The 15,911-nt window shown below is 38.1% G+C and overlaps 1 long non-coding RNA gene across 4 annotated transcripts; it reads left to right on the top strand.

Annotated features, from left to right (window-relative positions):
* The first annotated feature begins 838 nt into the window (after positions 1–838).
* On the top strand, positions 839–14,409 carry LOC114011086 (uncharacterized). Of its 4 annotated transcripts, XR_008749866.1 has the most exons (8): positions 839–926; positions 2,793–2,878; positions 7,014–7,145; positions 10,486–10,867; positions 11,318–11,392; positions 12,620–12,712; positions 13,476–13,969; positions 14,296–14,409. It is a non-coding gene; the product is annotated as an uncharacterized LOC114011086 (long non-coding RNA). The 4 variants fall into 4 exon arrangements; XR_008749865.1 differs by lacking the exons at positions 839–926; positions 2,793–2,878 and adding an exon at positions 5,390–6,885 and having other exon boundaries at positions 13,850–13,969; XR_008749867.1 differs by lacking the exons at positions 839–926; positions 2,793–2,878; positions 11,318–11,392 and adding an exon at positions 5,390–6,885 and having other exon boundaries at positions 13,850–13,969.
* The last annotated feature ends 1,502 nt before the right edge of the window (positions 14,410–15,911 follow it).

The following is a 15,911-nucleotide window of genomic DNA, read 5'->3' as shown; positions in this document are numbered from 1 at the left end:
GACTGCAGATTGTTCAATCTGATAAAACAGGAAAAAATTGCCCTTGCACACCTTCCAAAGGTGCACATTTTTGCCAGGTTAGTGAGTTTTGTTGCCTGACCTTGAAATCAATCAGATACAACTCCAGAGGCAATACAAGAAAGATGGGGGAGAAAAGAAAAAGAAGCCAGAAAGGACTGGATGCCCTCCTTCCAAGAACTGTTAATTTGGCTCAGCCACTTGTCACCCTCTGGACTTCTTGTTTAACCTGTAGGAAGAAGTCTCCTGGAGCAATTTAGAGGAGTACCTTATTCATCTGTCAACTATGTTAAAAAATAAGGAGATTACTTTCCCAATTGATTTTCTTAAACTAAAGGTTTAACTTTATGTGGTATAAATACCCCACCTTCATCTTCCATATTCCAATCCAGTCTCCAGAGCAATCTGGAAAACAGTCTATGGCCCTCAATTACTTTTTTCCATTGTTAATCTTTTCTGTTCGACATCTCTTCTTTCTGGTGACATTTTCTCCTCTCAGTATTCCTTTTGTTTACATTTCCAAGTGCTGTGCTTTATTTATTTATTTTATTTTTTGTTGAACTCATTCACTCAATATTTATTTTTTACTTCAGTGTCTGACTTCCATTTTTATTAACAATACATCTTTTGTTCTCATTATTACTCTTCTAGGTATATAATTGTATTTGCATTCTTCTCTAGTTGCTTTGCCTACACCTGTTTGAATTTTCTGCTGTGAATACTGTTTGCTGTTGGGCAACATAGTGCTCTCTACAATTGCTTACTTTCTGCATAACCTTTAATTTACAGTATTTTTCCAATTATATATTTTTTTCTATTTCAGTCCTTTTTTTTCCCAGCAAAAAAACCATAGGAAGTTGTAACTAAGCAAGACACCACTAGCAAATAGGAAAAAAGCCTCAGGAAAAGTAAGTGACAACACTTTTTATCTCATTTAACCCCTGTCAAATAGGCTGAGTCAGAGATTTGACTTTGTCCTGGTGTCATGGATCTACCCAAATATTTGGTTCAAAAGATGCTTCCATCAGCCTAGAGATTTGAATTTCTCCAGTTCTGTAGCATGTTACATCTGTAGCTCCATAAACAGGAGATCTCCTCAAGCGAACAGCAGCCTGTCTTCGTGCCATAGATCACATAGCACAGGTGCCTTAGTTCAGATGATGTGGGAAAGTGCTGGGGCTGTAGGCTGGGGGGTTTGGGTTGGGGCTGTGACTGACAGGTGTCTGTCTGCCAGTGAGATGAGGGGAGAGCAGGGAAGCTGCAGCACTGGTCAGCAGCTGTGCAGAGGGCTGGCTGTATGGGAACAGGTGTTTGGAGGCAACTGTGTAAATCTCATTTTCAGTACATGAAGCTTAATAGGTTTTAAGATTACTTTTTTTAATATATATTTATTTATTACACATGTATAAGGTTTTTATATTCCTGTGTTTGCCTATCAGATAAGTATTCTTTCTGATTTTACAGACAGAAAATGTAGTAGATTAAGTAACCTCTTTAGGATTTTTTAGAACCATTGTAGGTAATTTGAAATAGAATCAAGACTTTCTGATTCTACAGCAGCTCTTTTCCCATTAGAATGTCTTTCTCATGTACATCATCATACTCCACTGATATTTTTGGTGTACTTGTTCCTTGTATCAACATGTTCTCTTTGTGTATCTCTCCTGACAGTTATATGTAATTTTTTAAACTTTTATTTTCTCCTACATCCATCTTCTTGTTTCTCCCTTATTTCCTTATCCACATCTTTCAGTCATTCAGGTCCCCCGATGAGAGGTTTTACAGCACCTTTTTCATATTGGTGCTAAAAGAAGGAAGCTCACAATCTAAAATATCAGAAGAGGGATCAAAAAGATGGGTTAGAGCTACTGTATCAATAAGGCATTAGTGCAAGTCCTGCTAAGCCTGTGTTTTGTAAAACTATATAATAAATTTTCCTTCTGTCATAGCTTGAATTTGCAAATGAGAACAGGCTCACATAGCATTTGACAACAGAGGCTATACTATGACACAGGACTGATTAATTCTGCTCAGCATTTTGTATGTCTATTTTCTTGCCTTTTGTCCTCATAAATGCATGACATCATGCATAAATTGAATAGTCTTTCTAACTACAAAACAAATATGTGAATCACCCTTTTAACACTCTGTAGCTACTACTGCAATAATAAAGGTTGTTATCTGTAAACTGTGTCTCAACCTATTGCTGTGTAGACCATAACATATGCTTTTGGAAAAGTTATGGAAGCTTTCATGTCTATTAACCCTGTACATCCCTGGCGTACTAAGATGGGAATTCCACAGAGTCTCCTAACAAGCTATTTATCAAGGTATTTTTCACATAGCAAACCATAAAGAGTTCTCTTCTCTTCTCTTCTGGGCCAGTGTTTCCTGGGACAATGTTCTTAGGTAATGCTTCCATTGTTAATCATTAACATGGTAATGCTAAAAGAATTGTTTTGATCTATTAACATTTGGAAGAGTCTGAATTTGCTAACATGCTAGATTCTGCAGGTCTATACATTCCCCTGAAAATATTCAAAAATGGTGTACATTCACAGGATGAGGAGCAGCCCTTTCCCAGTGTGTATGTGTATGGTATGCACAGAAAATACATTAGAAATCAGGAATAAACTGAGTTTTGGCTTATAAAATTCAGGGATTGGTGATTTTCCTTTTGTACAGGATAATATAGTATCAGATTATTTTATTATGGTGAAGCTTAGTTGATCTGATAGAGTTTGGTCTATTTCATTTCCTTTCGTGTTTTACAGATGACTGAATTTTTCCCTTGGGATATGGGGTGAGGACTGAAGTAAGCAGGCTTTGGTCCTTCAACTCCTTTCTCAAAGTAAGGCAGGTAAAAGTAAAATTTACAATATCTCACTAACCGCTGTAAGAAAAGAACAACTTTGCTTCTAAATTTAGCTGAAATTGGTATGGGTCTCAAAAAAAAAAAAAGTTAATTGTGCACAGCGCTACCATGAGTATAAATGTTAATTAGGCAACTTTGATTCTGGCACATGGATATTACTTAATACAACCACAGTATCAAACAGAAGAGACAGCAATAGCCAACTTTCTGTCTCATGTTCTTAATACCATGCACAGAGATTTATTTCCTTTAGTATGTTGCAGTAGCTGTAGTAAACTAATTTAATGGAAGAAACAAGAAACAACACAAAGCAACAAGTCTAGTGATTTGCATACCTAGTAGACTTCCTGAAGCTGGAAGTAAACAGTGTTTATGGTATCAAAATTCCCTGCATGCAATCTTCCTCTCAACTGTTAACTGGCAGTTTACTGTAAGCATCAAAGTAAAAACATGTCTTGAGGCTGGATTTTAAGTTGAGTACTAATTAATTTGAGCAGGGTTTTCTAGGTTTAAGGGATAGTGTGAAAGGCAGCTTTTGGCATAAATAAATAAACAAGCAGCAAAAACTGGCGTCGAGCTGGAAATGTTGGGATAGCAGGTGAAAACAACCATGGAGGACCAACCTGAGAGGCCTGTAAATGTAAGGGTGAGGTGAGGGCAAAAAAGAAAGATGTTAGCAGAACCTCTGACTGATTTTAACAGCATTTTTTTGAAAGATTAAAATATAATATGGATATGACTAGTGTCAAAATTTGTTTTGCATGTATTCTGATTAGTTTTATGATTAGTCCATGACATTTTGATTAGTCCATGTATTTAATCATTTCATTTCCCAGATCTTGGATGACAGGCTTCCCTAGCACTTCCTACCTGTGAGAATATCCCAGCCTAATAGCCTGGGATATCAAGAAATAAGAAGAACAAAGCAATGATGACAGAAATATTATTTAATTTAGCTCAAACAATACTTTTGAAATTATTTAATGGTTCTGGTTTTATAAGCAATTATTTCAGAACATTATGAAATGCCCTAAAAACATGAAGCTTGTGTCACCTGAAAACAATTTTGCATTTTGGATGAGACTGAGTTAACAGCCTGAGGCTCCACTAGGTTTCAGAAGCTGGAGGCTGCACTAGGTTTCAGAAGCTCTAAAAAGATACTTTTTTTTTACTAGGGCTTCTCCATATCCTTCATAGAATTGGGAAATCTTGCAGATTTGGTTTCTCAGTTTTAAAGTATTTCTTTGTTCCACTGTTTTGATCTCTTGAAAACGTGTCTCAAAGTAATAAGAAACCTTCATCTTTTTGTTAGTGGGATCACAAGCTTTCCAGTGAATGTGACTGAACATACCAACCATATTTGCATGCTGACAGGTGGGGTAGCTATTCTTCCCTTGGGGCAGGGTTGGTGGATTTGAGGTTGTAAGTAAAAACATGTCTGTTGCAGTGAGTAATTGCTGTTGGGAAGAGCTTGCTTCAACAGCAGTTTTAGCCAGGCTAGCAATGAAGGTGGCTCTTCCCTCTGTGTTAATTTTGGATGCAAATTAAAAGAATCAGCTGAAATATCTTTTGTCAGAATCCTAATTAGGCTGGACAAAATGGCTGGAGCTTTTGAGGATTTAAAAGTTTCAGGTCGCCAGAGGAATTATTAAGTAGATACTCTAAATAACACTCTTTTTTCACTGTGGTGATCACTAGTTTTTACACATAAACTAGTGCATACGGGCATAAAATAAGAAGAAAATAACTTGTTTCTGTTCTTAGCTTTGCCTCAGGCCTTGGTTTAATGGTCTGGTCCAACCTAGCTTCAGCTGGCTCCCAAGGTCTCTAGACCTGTGTATCTGCTACTGTCTCTACTCAGAGGATGACTGACAGCTCGAATTCACAAGCAGGGACACTTCTCTTTGGGTGATTGCAGTTGTTCACACCCATTCTCTCCACCTTACTGGTCTTCAGGGATGCTACAGCTATTAACACTTGATTATTGCTTATTTTTGGACATATTTTTCTGTATTTTACAGCCTGCCATGTTAAAGAACACCAAAATCTGTGATATTTTTCTTCAGTGTGTTAGACTGTAAATTGCAGCAGTACAGCTACTGCTTCACAGGCTTCACAGCTGCTTCACAAGCAGCTGTGCTGAACCTCTGGAAAGAATATAGAGGCAAGTTACACATCTAGCTTAGCCTCTTTGTTACTTAGAACTGCAAAGCCACTCTCAGATCACCTCCTAGATTGCAGTTTGTAGCAAGGTGTTCTGAAACTAGGGTAGGTCAGGGGCTGATCTTTTAAAGCCAGCTGAACCTTTATGCAGAAGAAATGAGGTGTATACCTAGAAACAGTATTTTCATCAGCACCCTAAGCTCATGCATCCCTGTGACTAGTTACCTTCTGGTAATTTGGTGATATGTGTTATGGGCATAGGAAAGAAAACACCTGAAGTATTTTGATGAAAAAATAACACCAGTTCTGCATACTCATATTAAAAAGTATGCGGGTCCCAATAAAGTTAATAGCAGGTATAAAGATAGTAACATAAAAACATCTGAATGGTCAGAGGTTATAAGTGATATTATTTTTATCTCAGTTTAGAAGAGAAAACTAGACAGGCAATCCTGATTCTGTGAGGTTGCTGAGTTTCATTCTCTCATTTTCACACTAATATAGTACTGGAAAAACCTGATGCTAAAAGTTGAGTCATATTCATTGGTATGAGTCTATCATCACAAAATAAGCAGACATCATGGTTTTGTAAGTTTCAGAAACCAAAATTTCTGTATAAACCTGAAGTCATTTATATTTTCTAAATTAATATAACAAAAAGAGCATCAAGTTTATGTATGTAAACATAAACAGTGGCAACAATTTAAAGGCTCTTATAATTAATTTTAAAAACAGAAACCTCAGTTAAAAGGCCCTTATAATTAACATTCTAATTATATTTTTAGATGGTTAATATATATTCAGTCTTTCATATGCTGAGTATCTTTTGTAAGTTAGTAACTGGGCTGTATAAAGTGTATGACATCGTTTTTTATAAGACATTAATTGAGATCCCTATTTTCCTGAGGTGATTATTTACCCTGGGTCAGGGTACAGGTCTCTCAGGTAGCCTGCGCTATCCTTAGTCAGGGTCCAGGTCCACAGCGATTTAAGATGACAAGGACGATTTCTGTGTCAGCACAGTGACAGCTCCATCCCTCCCATCCCATGCCATACACATCCTCTCCCCATCAACAACAACCTTTCACTAGCTTATTTTCAGAAGTCTATATTTGCTTATATTTGCTTTTATCTGACCCTGTCAAATTCAACTGAGTCAGATTTTCCCACATTTTTATCATTACCTTGGCCATTCTTACTATAAATATCCAAGTCATCTTTTTATATAACGGTAGTTTTCTGGAGAAAGAAAAGTTTCAGTGATAGGTATTAAAGCAGTTTTCAGCCATGAGCCAGTCTTAAGTGGAAAGGGAACTTTCAGGAGCTGTCCAGGTGTTGGAGCTTTCTACAGGGAGGCTGGGGAAGCAGTTGGTAGTTCTTTTTTGGTAATATACAAGAAATATGTAAATTTCTCCAGCTTTAAGTGTTGACCTCTGTTAAAGCCAATCAATTCTTACAAGCTTTTTAGAAGAATCTTAGTGAAAATTATTTTTTTACTAGAACATTTTTGTAGAAAGACATGTTCTAAACTATATGTAAAAACAAAATAAAAAATACATGATAGAAAGCTTGTAGATTTGTGAACAATGGCTTTGATACAATTACGTAGACTTGTTTTTTTTAATTTTTAATTTAATGATAAAACCTCAATTGTTTTGTTTTTCTATTTCATGTAAATTTTAGTTTGGAGAAAAAAGGCTTTCTGACAATATTGGATTTGTTTTTTTGATGAAAGTGGCAGCTTTTTAGAAAAAGGCAAAGCCAAGTTTTTTCCTGCCTGCGGTCATCAAAAATCCCTGATTCCCTATGAAAGTAGAATTTCAGTCCAGGTATTGTTGCCAAATTTCAGCACGCTAATTACATTTCCTACCCGAATTCTTCCCTCTGATTTCAATTAGACAAGGTTTTCTCCACTCTCTGTGTTCAGATGTCTATGTTTCTGGTTCCCTCCCTTCAGGCACCTGACTTACACTTCAAGAGGACCACATTTCAGTGTGGCAGAGGCAGATCCTATAAACAGTGTGTGCACATCACTGCTTTATAAAACTTCCTCTGTGTCTGGCCTGTGGAAACGAAAAGCAATGGAAAGGTGAGATCATGCTATTCTGAACAGACAGTAGCATGGGAGTAGGGGCTGGTAAGGCATCGTTTCACACGATAATATTCAATATTCAGTAGTATGATAGTATTCAGTATTCCAAACATGACAAGGTAACAGAGATACACTGAAAGGCAACAGAAATGTAATAAAGAGCAGCTAATATGCAAACACCTTAACTTTCAGGAGATTGACCATCAAAACATAAAAGTCAGTTCCAGCAAGTTTTGACTGCTGAAATATCTGGCTAGATTGGGAAGAGATAATAAAATCTAGACAGCGTAATCTTCTCTGTCCCTACCCGAGGGCTTGCTTGCTGATGGGAAACGTCAGTTGTGTTACAAAGCTATTGCAATCCAGAATCCTTGAACAGAACAGAGATCATGGAATATACTTGGTAAAATTCAAGGCGTTGTGCCACAAATCCCTTTGATCCACTCTGATGATCAGTGTTTGCTGTCATATGAGGCTGTAACCTGAATGTGGGCTTTGCCTCTGGGTTGTTGTCGAGCTGCTCTCAACTTGATCCAGCAAACTATGTAGCTACTTCCCTGTAATAGGATGTTCATGAGGAAAGCTGCAGCCCTAGGTGAAGGAATAGAAAATAATTTTTTTGTGTCCCAGAATTCTAGCATTGCATGTCAAGAATAGCACAGCATTTTGAAGGTGTTTTACATCCTTTCCTTCCTGTTTTCACTTCCTTCATGTACTTGCAGTCACTAGGAAAAAACTTTTAATGTCTAGGTATGTTGGATCTGAGCACTTTCTGGTTAGTACATTCCTGGCAAGCTTGTCATGTTTGATACTGTGTCTGTAACTCCTGTGCCATTGTCAGCATACCATTAGCTGGTCATCTTGCACAGCAGATTTGCAGCAGATATCTGTTATTTGTGCACGGAAACAGAACCTGATGCTTGCCTTTACTGGCTGAACCAAATCTGTGGAGAGTTGTAGGCTAACTCACAGTGCTGCTGCTCCCCGAGTAGTATTGCTTTTATGAATAAAAAAGATTTTATCATCCTAAGCAGGAATCTTTCAGTAATAGGAAGGTTTATTTCAGTTGTTGGTTTCTAATGAAGATTCTTCATTGCTAGAATTTCTCTGTTGAACTGAAGATGGCTGAGTAAAGGCTCTCCAGTTTTTTCAATATCCTAGGCAAGATGCCAATTTCAGAGCATTTCTCTGAACTACTTATTCATGCTTACAAAACTGGCCCTAGTGAAAGAAAACAAAACCTGTTTTTCAGATGGAGAAGACTGAGGCACAGATGTTTACTGCTCTACCCAAAGTTCCATGTAAAAATTAAGTGGCAGAAGAAATGAAACTGAGGTTTCTTGACAGCTCTTAAATTTTAATGGTTCAAGGATCTTTTCCTATTGTATCCTTCTGTTAGTTTATGGTTGATTCTTAAGGGACCATGACCAATAGCAGAGGTTGAATCTCAACTGGTTTATCAGCTTTCCAGAACGTATTGTGGCAGATGACTTTTGAAAAACTTACTAAAGGGAGGCAGCTGAGGGAAGACCTCAGAATTGAGAGAACATACTCTATGTTCCAGGTTTCCAGCCTTACCAGATGTTTAAATGTAAAACTTGTATGTGCAACATAAGATCTTGGGGAGAAAAGCAATCATATAATAACTTGGAGTTCCAATGGTGGGTAAAGAAGAGTCCCATTTTCATTTTTATTGTTTTCTATGAGTCATGAATGTTCAGCTTTGAATTTTCTGACATAAGTTTAAAAAGAAAAAATGGAAACTGGTATTCCTGTCAGAAGGAAAATTTGGAGAATAACATTTTTGGAATGTGATGAACCATTATTTGAGAGATTAACCAGACAAAAAGGCAAAATGTAAGATACACTGAGATAGTAGAGTATGGTTTCCAACTTTCATGAAGTGTGAATGAACATACAGACTGGGTTATGGGGAATTTTGAAAAGCAATCTATATTACACTCAGCTGTACTGGATAATATTCTGAGAAGAAAGAGTTTATTTCTTTTACATCACAGACTTCATATGGAAGAATCTCAGAAGAAGATCAGGACCAAATAAATAAATGTAACTCAAATTAACATAACAGAAGGCCTATCTATGTGTACACACAGCTGCTCCGTCACTTTTCAGGTTCTAAACTATCAACAGGAAGGCCACAAGGCTAATTACAAAGTAATTCAGTTCTTACCCATAACAAAGGACCAAATATCACACTTGATTGCACTATCTTACTATACTCAAAAAGATATATAGAGGAGTACTTCAGATTGTGAATGCCTGTGTTCTTTTGTACTTACCAGCATTGTCTGGACAATCTGAAATCAGCTGGAAGCTTTTTTTCCTGTACAGCTCATTTAAAACCTAGAGATTAGCTAAAATGGATGACTGTCAAGCTTGGAGGGTGCTGTTATCAATGCAGTGAGCTGCAGTGCCTTCCTATTGAATGGCCTTGTCTCGGGTTACCGCACCATCACCTGTCGGGATGCCCAGAGGGCTTATTCCCTTACCACCAGAACAGGAAATAGCTCTGGCCTTAAGCCGATGAAGGAAAAGGTAAAGGGGTCTTACTATCCTTTGTAAGAAAAGAAAAGAGTAAGACAGGAAGAAAGGTAAAAGTAGTTACGATGCAGTTTTGGTTTGGGAAGCTCAAAGGCAGATGGGAGTGACCCCTGTAGCCGTACTGGGGGTATATGCAAATTGTTTGGTTGTTTCCTGTCCTAGTCAGATAAGGGCAATTTGTATTAATCTTTTCTGTAATTTCACTGAGGTTCGAGAAACTTTAGGTGAAGACTCTCACATAAAACACATTCCCCCATACGGCTTGCTCAGAATTGAACCGTGTAAATACGATATAGTAACACATTTATAGTAGCAAGTTTTTTATACTAGCAAGAGGTTTAAAGAGTCTGAGGATTCCTTTCTAGGATATAAAGAGTATTGGTCATTCATGACATGTTTGACATGCAGACATAAAATAAGAATTTTGCTGGCCTCATTGTGAGAGCTAACTTCGGGTCTGAAGCAATTGATGCATGTAATGATGCCCCGCTCTCTCCTCCCAGTGCAAAAAAGATGGATTTTTTTCTTTTGTTTGTACATTCCAAACATGTAAACAAAAGCCAAGATTTATAAAGTTCAAAAGTTACTGACTTTGTGCTTCCAAGGTTGGCCTCAACTACAAGCAAGGTCAGTGGCTGCTTTTGATTCCATGTATGACATCTGTAGAAGCAGCAGCCTAAAATTCAGTAAACTAACAGATACATTACTCTCATTGAAAGCTCATCCCTATGAAGCCTTCATTTTAACTTTTTTTATGGTTTATTATTTATTTCAGTGTCTGAGTGCCTGTGACAGAAGTTCTCCAAGACTTATCCTGAAATCTACCTGGCTCTTTCACAGAAGAGAAAAATAATGTGATGTTTTCACAACAAAATACAAAAATAATCTTTAAATTTCCTCAACAAATTTTATTCTCATATGACAACATGATCAAGTCATTTGAGCCTGCTGGAAATAATCAGATTGATTGTTACCCTTGACCTCTGAGAGTTCCTAAAAATTATCCTGAGCAGTGCTACCTATGAACTAAAACCAGAAATACTGGGTAAACCAGTTACGCTAGTACAACAGGAGCCAGGTGATGAATTCTGGTAATCTCCTACCTCACAAAAGAACAGCACTAATTACACATCTGAAGATACTTTTTTCTGCACTTTGTAAGTACAAGTTTCAGTTTACTTCCTAATCCAGAAGATTATACTTATAAATTACAGTTCTATTTTGGAAGAAAGAAATATTTCAGGAAAATAGATACGCACGTTAATTTCTCTTTGAAATAAATATTAGTGTATGTTATTGCATATAATCATTCTTATGGATTTTACTAATAGAAAAATTATAGAATATATAGTTTGGGAGGGACTTCTGGCATACAATCAAGTTACACAGGTCTTGTCTGATAAAGTCTTGACTGATGAATATCTCCAACACAGAGATTTCACAACCTCTCTGGGTCCACGTTTGGACATTTGACCACCTCATGGTGAAAAATACATCTCCTAGTATGTCATCAGAATGTCCTTTTCTGCAACCTGTGCCTCTGTCCTTTCACTCACCCTCCAAGAAGTGTCTGATTCTGTCTTCTCTATTCTTTCTAACCTTTACAGTTTAATTTATTTACAAAAATTAAACATCCTCAGAGGCTGACATAAGGGATATCTCAGATGAGTTTCATTCACATGGTGAGTGTACATTTCTGATAATCTGATTCTACCTGTAACCATTAAAATTAATGTGTATTGTAAATATTCTCTGTTTTCAACAGTAAGAAGCCAGTGGTAATGTCTCAGATAAGATGATAATTTCTTGCTTTCCAAAACTGAAGAGCTTGATTATTGTAATATTTATTTTTCAAGAAGAGCATTGCCTCCAGGCTGTAACCACAAATCATTTAGTATTTTTCTATTTTATTTTAAAATACAGTATTCAGAGCTACTGGGGAAGATATCAAGTGTGCAGAATGAAGATAAGTTATACATGGAACCTATGCCCAGAGCTAGGTACCTAGGGTACCTGCTGCACTGACAGGCCATTCTTGCTCCAGCCAGCATCACGCGGGGGCTCCACCACAGCCCTTGCCAGTTGGTCCAGGAGCCCTATTTCAGCCCAGGCCTGAGAAGCTGTTCCTGGCCTGAGCTCCCTGTCAAGAAGCAGCATGAGTGGGGCTGCTCTGTGGGTCTGGGAGCGGCCAGCAGCCCTGGAGGTACAGGTGACTGTTGTGCAGGTTGCCCCTTTGCTGGGCGAGGGCTAGTCCTGCAATACCTGACTTGGGTGTGCAGTGATCCTTCAGCAGCACCAGATGAAGCAAGTTAACAAACCAGGGTCCGTTCTGGGAGATCCAGTCAGCAGCAGGAGGAGATGGGGCCAGGAATCACACTGCAAAGAGACAAGCTACCTAAGGCACAGATACATGTACAGCATGGCTAAGGAAAGGGCTCAGGGCTGAGCTGGAATGGGCTCTTGTCCTGTTACATGGGTGGAAGCTCCAGCTGAGCTGAGTCTGGTCACCTAAGGCCTACTGGTGTACTTGGGGTGCTGACAGTGAATATAGTATAAGCAGAAATTAAAAAAGCCTTTCTGAAGTACCTTGCCACAGTTGGTTTCCTGAATGGGTTAATGATGGCTAAATCAAACTGTTCTGATGAGTCTATATGGTAAGAACCGGATTGGGATTGTTATCTGTGAAATCTATGTGCTTGGTTTTGATCTTCTTTCTGGCACAATGTTCTCTACGAGCCACCTATTAAATGAGGAAGGATACTCGTGTACTGTGTGAATAGCTCAGCGCTGTAGTTTTTGCAGTAAGAGGCAGTAATAGAGATGCTGATTTGAAACGTAAGATTTCTTTCACTGGCTGCTTTCCTGTGTGCTGCCTCATCCTGCTCACACATGTAATACTTTTCCTTCAGGGAAGCATCAGCCACTCCAGTGAAGGTGAATATGTAGAAGAAAAGCAACAGGACTATTTTACTACCCAGTCTCTGGATGCAGATAGCAGAGAGGTCAGTTACTACCCTTGCAATTTCATTCTCTACAAGATACTGCTCCACAGTGTGTAGCCTGCCTTACATGGGTCAGATACTGTTTCACTAATGAGTTCACACAGTATCACAAATTGACTCCTAATAGTGTATAATTAGAAGGCAAGCAACTGGGGCTTATCAGTCCCCAATAAGCTTAATTTTGATCTTCAAGGCATATCTTAAGCCTCCATCTTTTCACCTAATGCCTCCTAAAGATTTCAAAAGGAGTCTAGCTAGTCTGTGACTCTAACATCTCCAATACCTACCTATTCTGATTAAATGAAAGGACAGCTAAAAAGACTTTCATAGTGCACTAGTTTTCTGGTGAACAATTGCTATGTTTACTAGATTGTTGTTGCAGGTTCACAAATTGTAGATTTTTGAAGTTGTGAATGGAATAGGAATTCCTAGAAGAGTTTCACATTAGAGTATGAGATATCTTGGAAATTTTGCATCTGTTTAGTATGGGAAATTTGTAGCATCTTTGAAGAATGTATACATAAAGTCCAAGATAAATATTATTGTCAGAAAATTATTTTTTTTTCTTCCCCTCACTGCACTTGGAACAAATCACACCCCCTGTGGCTCTTTCTTCTTTCTTTGCTTTGGTTTTATGCATTTCCTGTAAGCCATTACCAGAATGTAAATGCTTCAGGATCGAATCAACTTTTATGGCACAGAGGTCAATGTTATTGGTTTATAATCTTTCTACTGTCTTTCTCCCTCCTTGTTCGTGGGCCAGCACGTGGTCAAGAGCATCCTGGGCATCGCTGTGCAAGGTATGAGCAGGTACCCGCTGCAGCACGTGGTGACAGTCTAGGGTAGCTCCTATGGTGAGCCACTAGAGGCTGCTCAATAAACGCAGCCCACAGCCTCGCTCCTCGAGGAGGGCAGGCGAGATATGTGCACAACTGAAGAAAACCACTGCTACAGCAGCTGCCTGAAAGACAACATGTTCTTCCTGGTTGGGATAGTGAGGAATTACAAGGATAGAAGTAAAGAAAAAAAAAGTTGAGATTTCCTTTTCTGATTTCTGGGTCATTTTATTTGCTGGTTATAAGCGTTAACAGTTGAAGACAAGATCTTGCTGACTGACGCTATTTCTATTACACATAGGCCATTCTGCTTGACGAAATTGTGGGGGGGAAATAATGCACAGGAACAAGCTAGAACTCCAGCAAAAACATCAACGGATTTCATCCTTGGCCATCCTTTTGAATAGCTGCTTGGGAAAAGGTGTGTATATGTACTTATATAATACACATTTTATATATATATGTGTGTATATATATAAATACATACGCATGTTGTTGAGGAAAGGGTTCCTAACAAATCCATTGATCCTTCTGTCCTCTTGTTTCCATCATCCATGGGAGTTTCTTGTAGTTTCTTGTTAAGCTTGGATGAGAAAGAGAAATTCTTTTCTGTTCATTGGAACTTCTGTCTCTTCAGTGCCTCTACCAAGAGATTACTTTACATTGATGTTTAATAATGTCCTGTGGGGAATCACTGTAGGTATTATACTAAACCCTGAATCCCTAAACTTCAAAATAATTTTCTAGGAGCTTTCCAGCTAAGAAGAACAAAAACTATACAGCTGTCATGAGTTCTGAAAAGCAGAATGAACTACATCGTAGAAATGAATTCATTTACCAGAATCTAGGAACAGATTCAAAAAGAGGTAAGAAAGTATCAGAGGCAAATGTGGGCTCTAGAATGACCTTTCAAAGTGGAGCTCATCTGAGTTCTGACACTTTCATCAGTAAATTTAATATTGTGGAGGTGAAGGGACAGTAGAGTCAAAAGCTTACTAGTAGCTCCGTGGTGATTCATCTGGAGTGTTAAATGTTGCATTAGTTAAGCAACAATTGAGAAAGAAGCTGTTTCCTGGAGATTAACAGGTGATGGGGAAGACCTGATGGCCTGAGGCTGCTTTTGTTTTTAAAAGGTGGGATGGAGAGGAAAAAAGCTGGCTGCATGGTATTTAGTCATGAGCAAAGCTGGTTAACAAATAAGTACAGGATGTTTCTAAAATGACCGTTCCAGCCATCAGATTGGAGTCCCTTCTTGAAAACCTGAATCACTTCATAGCAGACTAAAATTACACTTAAAGAAAGCAACTGTTCAAAAGGGTATGTCTGACATACTGCTATAGATGCGTGTTCAGAACTACCTAAGGGGAACACTCAAAATACATATGCTTGTGCATCTGATATGTTGAAAAGATCTGTCCTTCATACCATCAGGTTTTTGTGATATTCTGGGAAACAAACTGACATTCTTGTCCAAGATCAGTTTCTGTCTCATACATCAATAGTATAAAAAGTTTAAGGATAGTGCTGTACTATTCTTTTTCTTCAGCTGTTAAATGTGTGCTTTAGCTATCACTCAAAAGATTTTAAAATGTAAAATTCTGAAAGTAATTTGAAAGACCCAGAAGCTGAAATAGCTCCTGTGGGTATTTCAAAATACTGCTAGCTAGCTATGAGTGCATGACCCATTAACTAATGAAGAGTTTGTCTGCTTACTGTTTAATCTCACTTTATTGCTTTGTTTCCTTCTGTACATGCATCTGAAGTAAATAAGTTATGTCTTTAGATAAATATGGTCTGTACTGAACTGATTAGGATGTATGCCATAACACTTCAGTTAAGGAACTTCCTTAAGGAAGTCTGTTCTTATGTCACTAATGTTATATTTGTGGGAAGGATCATATAAGGGCACAATATCATGATCATTCTTCTTCACAGCAGTACTTGCTAAAGCAGCTTAAAGTGAAAACATCATTTCCAGCCCCAACCAACCCCCAAAAGAAAAAGGTTGTGAGACTGCAACTTAATTTAACTAAACGATAGTTAGGGAGTCAAGGCTTCTGAAAGTTCCCCAAAAAATTTACTAGCCAAAACAAGTTTTAAGCTCCTGGTTACAAACAAAAATCAGGTTTTTTGTATTGTGTAAGTAATAAGAGAGATGTTGCATGATGGCTTTGGCCAGTCTTATGGTTTGCTGAAAGTTCTTCCACTCCTGACTGTACGCCCCTCTATTTATGTAGGCTGCGGCAGTAACAGACTCTGTGTAGAACAAAGTCAGCTTGGTGGCAAAAAGGTGTTTTACTGGTGAATTTACGAGTTGCATTGGCTTAGCTAGAGTCTGACCACAACCACAGCAGGTACAAAGA

This window comes from Falco peregrinus, chromosome 14 (genome assembly GCF_023634155.1).
Source record: "Falco peregrinus isolate bFalPer1 chromosome 14, bFalPer1.pri, whole genome shotgun sequence".
NCBI classification, from domain to species: Eukaryota; Metazoa; Chordata; class Aves; order Falconiformes; family Falconidae; genus Falco; species Falco peregrinus.
Note: the sequence above shows the minus strand (reverse complement) of the source record. Positions and strands in the feature narration are given on the sequence as shown.